General features: G+C 30.7%; 1 long non-coding RNA gene across 2 annotated transcripts; it reads left to right on the forward strand.

Moving 5' to 3' along the window:
• The first annotated feature begins 742 nt into the window (after positions 1 to 742).
• Positions 743 to 3,764, forward strand: LOC134272579 (uncharacterized). Of its 2 annotated transcripts, none has more exons than XR_009993229.1 (4): positions 743 to 884; positions 1,557 to 1,684; positions 2,102 to 2,339; positions 3,264 to 3,764. It is a non-coding gene; the product is annotated as an uncharacterized LOC134272579 (long non-coding RNA). The 2 variants fall into 2 exon arrangements; XR_009993230.1 differs by lacking the exon at positions 743 to 884 and adding an exon at positions 1,271 to 1,330.
• The last annotated feature ends 3,853 nt before the right edge of the window (positions 3,765 to 7,617 follow it).

The raw sequence follows: 7,617 nt of genomic DNA on the forward strand, positions 1-7,617 counted from the left end.
CATGAGTTATGATCATATTGTCTCACATTCCTTTTATTGGATCAGTATTCTAAATATTCTTATGAGGAGCCTCATAGCATATCTTATAAAATACTGATACATGCTTTTAAAACAACTAAAGTGATATTCTCAGTTGTTATTTCTAATATTGCTATGAATCTTTAATCACAGTGACCAAAAGAAGGATATGGAGATAATCAATCAGATCATATTATGCCAATGAATCTTTTGTCTCAAATCTTTTTTTAATGAAATATACAGAATCTTTTGCCTTATTTGTCACTCATATTTTTTACATTCTGGTGCAACAGTGGCCCAATGAAAGTGGGAAAAACTCAGTCTGAGCATCTCTGTAAATCTATAAACAGGTGTGCCCCCCCCCCTTTTTTTTAAACCTTCATGTATATACATGTATGTATTTTATTTAGTCAGTGATTTCAAACATCAACATGTAAAATATATACTGAGTACATTATAAGTAAATGTATATGATTAGGACACCCTGAATATTCTGACATACTAATGGTGACATCAGTTAAAAGAGTAATTGTTTATGTAAAAGTTCTGTTTCTATGAATGTAAATGGGGTATTTATTCTCAGTTCATGTAAGGTATAATTTGCATGTAACCAGAGTGTATTTAATATTACTATGATGGGTCATTCCATGATTAAATTTAAATCAGAAAAATGTTTACTAAAGTTTAGTAAAATACATATGGTATCTTTTACATTTCTGTCCTGTTTGTCTGTCAATTGTTGCTTTACTTCCTTTGTAAAATGAGGTTAAATTGAGTATCACTGAATATTGTATGCTTTTTTTCAGGATCAGCTAAGATGTTGTTTCACTGGATTATTTAATTGGGCATATAATTGGATAATTCTGGTAAGTTTGTCTTTGTTTTGTTTACATTTCCTATGAAGGTCATCTTTGCATTTAACCATGATTATATGGTTTAATTTAATTACTGTGTAATTCTTATGTGATCTCATATCTCTAACATTCATATAAGCACAGTCTTATTTTGTCTAAAATATACTAAGGAAACTTCATAATGTTAATAAGTCCTTTTGCATAAATTATGATATAATTCCATTAAATGCATTATGTCTGTTACCCATGGAATTCAGACTTACTAAATTGTGATCTATAAGGAATGTAATAAAAGAAAAAGTAAGAATCTACAAAAGGTTTATCCTTGTTTTCATTCTAAATATGTGTGATATGGCATACATAATCATTTCATTTTCACTTTTGTTTCTTAGTAATGAGCTTTTCAAAAAATGTAGGACTACATGTTGTATATGTCTTTTTGTATGCTGTACTGACAGGTATTAAACAAAATTGAATATGCTGTTAAGAGAAAGTCTGTTAGTGTCTAAAAATTACGCTGATAATCATTTTGTATTTGAGATATTAATACAGTAACTGTGCTTCTTTTGTTATCTAAAGATAACATGATGAACTATTTTCATGAACTTTTTGGCACTGTATTTAAACATGCAATGTTTCATGCAGTTCCTTGTCATATTAACAAAATGATTATATTTTCTACAGTCCTCAACATGGAAGTTATGTTTTATTCCTAACCATCTATAATCCATTCTCTATGAAGTTCAGCCTGTCTGCCCTTCCTTTGGAAATACACAGTTAGTCAACCAACATAGAAACACACAAACTTGAAGGTAAAGTTTCAATGAGATATCCAATCCTAATCTTTATTTTTTACATATGCTTGATTATATTTTGAAATTAATTGAATGATAAGTAAATGATATGACCTTTTTTATGAAATTATGAGGGCTTGGTTGTCATAGCCATTTTTAGACTACATTGATCTCCTTTATGAGAAGAAGAGCTCCATATAAATATATACAAAAATGATCAAATTGTGAAACTAAAATGTATGAAATTTTTCTTTGCCAAATGATAGTTAACAGCTGAAGATATCTTAACAGATATCTAAGAAATAAGTTATATCAGATGGTTAATTTATTAACCCTCAGCTTCCTTAAAAGTATAGTTGGTAAAGATTTCAAGTTTTCTCTCCAAATGCTTATGAATTCTGACTTTTTCATTTAATATTGACATTATATTTACAGGGAAAGAATACTATAATGTGGATCCTGGGGATCAACAGTGAAACATCTTAATGACCCTCATGACTAGGTCTTCAGGCTGTAACCTTTATTGCTGATGTAAGATGATCTGTTTGCATAGCATTAAAATTTCCTGGTGTTTCTACCATCCAGGATCTTCTTATGAGTGCATGGGGACTGCTGTGGACCTTAACCTGTTTATAAAAATATACCTTGGAGCATGACCCTTTATTCATAGAAGGTACTTTCAATATCATTTCTGTGAGTTTTTCTTCTTTCTTTTAATAATCTAGTAATGAATTCAAGTGTTTTGTTTGACCTTACATCACTTAATGTGTATGCTTCCAACATCTCAGATCTGTTTATATGTTTATTTCTCTTTGAACACAAAATGCTTGATTCAATCTTTTGAGGTAAACATCATAGAGACATCATAGATGATTATCAGAGTGTATATCACAATCTTGACCATAAGGTCAATTTAAAATGGTCAAAGGCACAACAAATGAAAGTGAAAACTTTTTTTTTCTATCAGAGAACAAAATTTTGTAGTTAAACAAATACTGGAAAAGTTACTCTCAAAATGAGCCTTAATGTCTTCTAAAACTTTAGTGTAGAGTTTCTCCATTAATCCTCAGGTCTCTTTTCCTCTGTGGAGTTAAAATCATGTGTTTTTAACATTTTTTTTTCTGACAACTGTTTTCTCTCATAGCATCTTTAAATTGAATTTTCTCTCCAGTCAAAGATCTTTCAGGGTAATCCAGGTAATCCTTACCCTCTATTGGTAATTAATGATTATATTCTTCATAGGCTTCTTCTGCAATCAAGGGTCTGTCTATGTAATCTATGACATCACAAGGCCCATCCATTGTGGGGATAATTAGCTATATTCTTCATGAGAAATGATCTGAATAATGTCATCTCTTTTTATTTTAATTGGCAAACCTCGTTCTACATCTTTCTCTGTAAGAACTCTCTTACCAAACTGAATTTTACTCATTCCTTTACTCTTTTCTTTTACTAAAGCTGTTACTACCCATAGTTTTGAAAAGTCAAAATCTGATGTTACACCTTGATTTTATATCCCTTTTTTTCTATATTTAAAATTCTATTAAGCTTATATTGCATATCAATTTTTCAACTAATAATTTTTTTTCCTTTCAAGGATTCTCAATGGGGAACTCAGTAAATTATGCACAGACTAACAGAATATACTCTCTTGGAACACTGATACAAGAATATAAAACCAGAGATGGATGGAGGATTTAAGAAGCACATGAATAAATATGATTTTCAAACTAAGTCAATCATGATGATCATGAATTGTGGTTCACAGGATGACAGAGAAAGGACCCAGGATAGTGCATTTTTCTAGATCCTCTCCCATTCATATCCTTCATATGCTGGCATACAAAACAATAGATAAATTGTAGTCATTTAACAGACTGAAGTTTAATCAAATCAAAGTATTGAAAATGTGTTTTTCTGATAGTATGAGATCTTCAAAAAATAATTCTCACAGATTTCAAAGTATCTAAATATAACTTTTAATTTATGTAGTCCAAATTGAATACAGTTGTTATGTATGACTTTTATACATTGAATCCTTAATTTTTCATCTTATATCTACAACACCCCTAGAAAATACACAGATATTCAGAAGCTAGGTTTGGTGTATTTATTACTTTCTTTGAATTGTAAATGCATTTTATTTTTGTATGTATCATGTCCTATTTTGAATTTAAGATAGGTCTCAATAAGATCCCCTATAAAGATGCAAGTGTCCCATAATCTGTGATTTAATAATATCTTGAATATCTTTATCATCCATCATACTTATTACATATGGAATGATTGAAGGTATACATTTGTTTTTTAAGACACTTTGTCAAGGTCAAAGCATGAGATTATTGAGATGATTACTTTGACATTAATTTGTAACTTAAAAACTTCACATCATAAGTACACAAATGAAGAATGAATAGGAGATTTCAATACATTTATTTTTGGATCATTTTCTCCTGGGTAAAATTAGTTACTGAGATAACTGATATGAGTCTTGAAATGCAATAACTTCAAAATTGTGTGATAACTTATAGACTTTATAAAAATTAGGTGTAAATTTTTAGGAAAGAATTAAAATATTAATCAAATGTACAATGTCCAAGGGTGTTTATTTAAATATTATCATGTAATATCTTGAGTTTCTGTTTATTTGTCCAATTCAAATTGAAGACAGTTGTTATGTCTGGTTTTTATACATTGGATCCTTTACTTTTAATTTCTACAACCCCCTAAAAATGACACAGATATTCAGAAGCTAGGTTTGATGTATTTTTTTTACTTTCCTGGAACTGTAAATACATTTTGTTTGTGTTTGTCCTATTTTGAATTTAATAGGTCTCAATAAGACCCCTCCCCCCATAAAGATGCAAGTGTCCTATAATCTGTGATAATATGTTGAATATTTTTATCATTCCATAAATTTTATTCTTACTACACATATAGTGTTTGGAGTAATGCACTTAGTTGTATAGGACAATATTCAAGGTCAAAGCATGAGATTATTGAGATAACTACCTTTGTCAATAATTTGTAACCTTCAATTTCACATCTTAAGTGAAGAATGGATAGGAGATTTTCTATAGATTTTTGGATCATTTTCCTACAGGATAATATTACTGACTTAAAACATTTCATTATAACCTAGAGACCATATCTGCTATGTTAGGTGGCATGGCATATTCTTTGGAAAGAATTGAAATGTTAATCAAATGTACAAAGTTCAAGGGTGTTTATATGACTATTACTATGTAATACCTTAGAATTCTGTAAAAATTTTTATTATCACTGCGTAGATAAAGACTGGTTGGAATAATTTATGTTTTGAAATAAGGTTTAGGGAAAAAAATGTCAAGACTGTGGAATGATATGACTTTTATTCAAATGGTGCAGTACAGCAACTCTGGTGATTTACATACCTTCAGTCATAAAAAGATAGGTATTGGGAAGACTCCTTTAGATTTTGAAAGTATAGAATTTAAGTTTGAAAGATTAAATGGCAGCATATCATTTGCTTGTGAATTAAAAAAATAAATCCAAACATATACATCTTTGGATGATAATTGTAGCATTTTATCAATTCCTGGACTTCGGTCTTGATATCATCCTTTAATGTCCTTAAAATTTTAATGACTGTCTTTTAGTTTTAGTTGAATTAGTTTCTTTTCTACATGTGAAAATGACATCATCCAAAGAAGTTCTTCATCTGCATGTTATATGAAGAAGACAATTTTCATTACAGTGAAAGAGATTGTTTTGTTAAACATATTGCATTGAAGCACAAATATACTTTTAGATTTTTAATAGCTAGGGTTCATATTTCTTAATATGGAATGCTAAGTACTGTTGATTTCAATTTTTTGTGAACAAAGACATACTAGTAGAAAAAAAAGTACATGATGTGTTAGAAAAGCATGTGTAAACCTGATGACTTTATCATTTCTGATTAATTCAATTATGGGTTTCACTTTTGTTTCTTGGTAATGAGGTTTTCAAAAAATGAAGCTAGACTGTGAAGCGTGACGTCATAATCACATTCTTGCAATGTTTTGCACACGGCGCATTTTTACCTGTGTCCATAAACAAAACGTAGTACCTACGTATAGTATAAACACAGTGTAAACAACTCCGTATTTAGGGGATAGGTTAGGGGATAGGGTTAGAGGGCTAAGGGGGTTAGGGTTAGGGGTTAGGGATAGGGATAGGGGGTTAGGGTTAGTTAGGGTTAGGGTTAGGGGGTTAGGGTTAGTTAGGGGGTTAGGGTTAGGGTTAGTTAGGGCTAAGGGGGATAGGGATAGTTAGGGTTAGTTAGGGTTAGGGTTAGGGTTAGGGTTAGGGGGTTAGGGGCTAGGGTTTGGGTTAGGGTTAGGGTTAGGGCTAGGGGGCTAGGGTTAGAGGGGTTAGGGTTAGGGTAAGGGGGCTAGGGGGTTAGGGATAGCACTGTAGTCAGTTGACCCACTTATCCCCTCAGCCTCAGAACTGATCACATGATTTCTCTCAGCCAATCAGAATCTTCCGGGCTATCGGGACCCCTTATACTACTTACGAAAGGAAATCGTCATGATTTTCCGTATAATAATGATGTGGTAAAAGTGCATGGTGAATAAATATTTGAAAAGGTGTTAAACTAGTATAAAATTGTTTGAATATGCTATAGCTGCGAATGACACACAAGTTTTTTTTTCTAAATTTTGCACCGCGCCATGCAGCAAAGCAAACTGTGCAGAAACCATATAGGCCTTATCACGTGATAAGAATCCATGCAGGGTATCAGCAAGTGGTACACTTGAGGGACCTACATGAACATCTTCATTTTGATCACAATAATTTCTCATATCTATCATTGACTTTTTTTACCTCGATAAATCAATTGGATGAGCAATTGCACTAAAATTTTGCATTCAATTTAATAAACAAATTATTTATTTTGCTTTGAAGACGGCCTGAAATAATAATTCACTATTTCAGCTTTGAATATCTTGTGCTTTCCTTGCATGGATGCTTTTAAATTTGTGAAAGTAATTTTGATTGAAATGATTTGATGCTTTGGATCAATTTTACTTGTGTATACTTGTGTATACTAGTATTGCATTCTAATATTACGTTGGAGATGTTTCATTTGTAATATCCTTTCAAATAAATAGAAAACAACAAAGAATACACATTTGAAAGAAAAATTAAATAAATTTAAATTGATTTTTTTTATGCAAACTACTAAATAAAGTTACTTTTCTTAATGAAAAAAAAACTTTTAACCTGCCTGTTCAGACAATAAAAACATAGATAATGACATAAACATTGCGCATTTATGATGGTTGATTTTCAAATTTAAAAACGTTAAAATGGGTGTTCTGGTTTAAATTGTCGATTTTTTAATTTTTTTTTAAAATTAGATTTATGTTTTCATCTTTTTAAATGGTGATTTTCCTGCGTGAATTCTCCGCTTTTTTAAAAAAAATTATTTTACATAAACAGAGATATCTATCAAATCCTTATAATTTTCAAAAACTCCTAATTTGGTATGTTTTAATTTCAACCTGTGCTGTCTGATATGAAAGAGAATGCAAGGGAAAAATATTAAAGGGATGTTAAATGTATTGATATGACCTAAAACATTTTTGAAGCACATGAGACAGCCAAAATATTGAAGTATGTATATTATAGGAATGTAGATTCAATAATTTCCGCATAAGGAGTGCATCCCTCATACATCATCTGTTTTTTTTTTTTACTTATATTGTGAATCACAAGTGCATTACTCTTAAAAAATCTATTTTTCTAGGTTCTATTACTTCTGCATCAAGAGTACTTCCCTCTTGAACGATAAATTTTTACATAAAGAGGGAAATTTTGGACGAATTTCAAAAGTTCAGCAACAAAAACTTATAACGAAGTACTCAGGACCGACAATTTTGGTTTGTTATGAGCGTAACTCATTATATCCGTTAAGCAGAGAG

This window comes from Saccostrea cucullata, unplaced genomic scaffold (genome assembly GCF_032062105.1).
Source record: "Saccostrea cucullata isolate Sc308-1 unplaced genomic scaffold, CSIRO_AGI_Scuc_v1 ctg8531, whole genome shotgun sequence".
NCBI classification, from domain to species: Eukaryota; Metazoa; Mollusca; class Bivalvia; order Ostreida; family Ostreidae; genus Saccostrea; species Saccostrea cuccullata.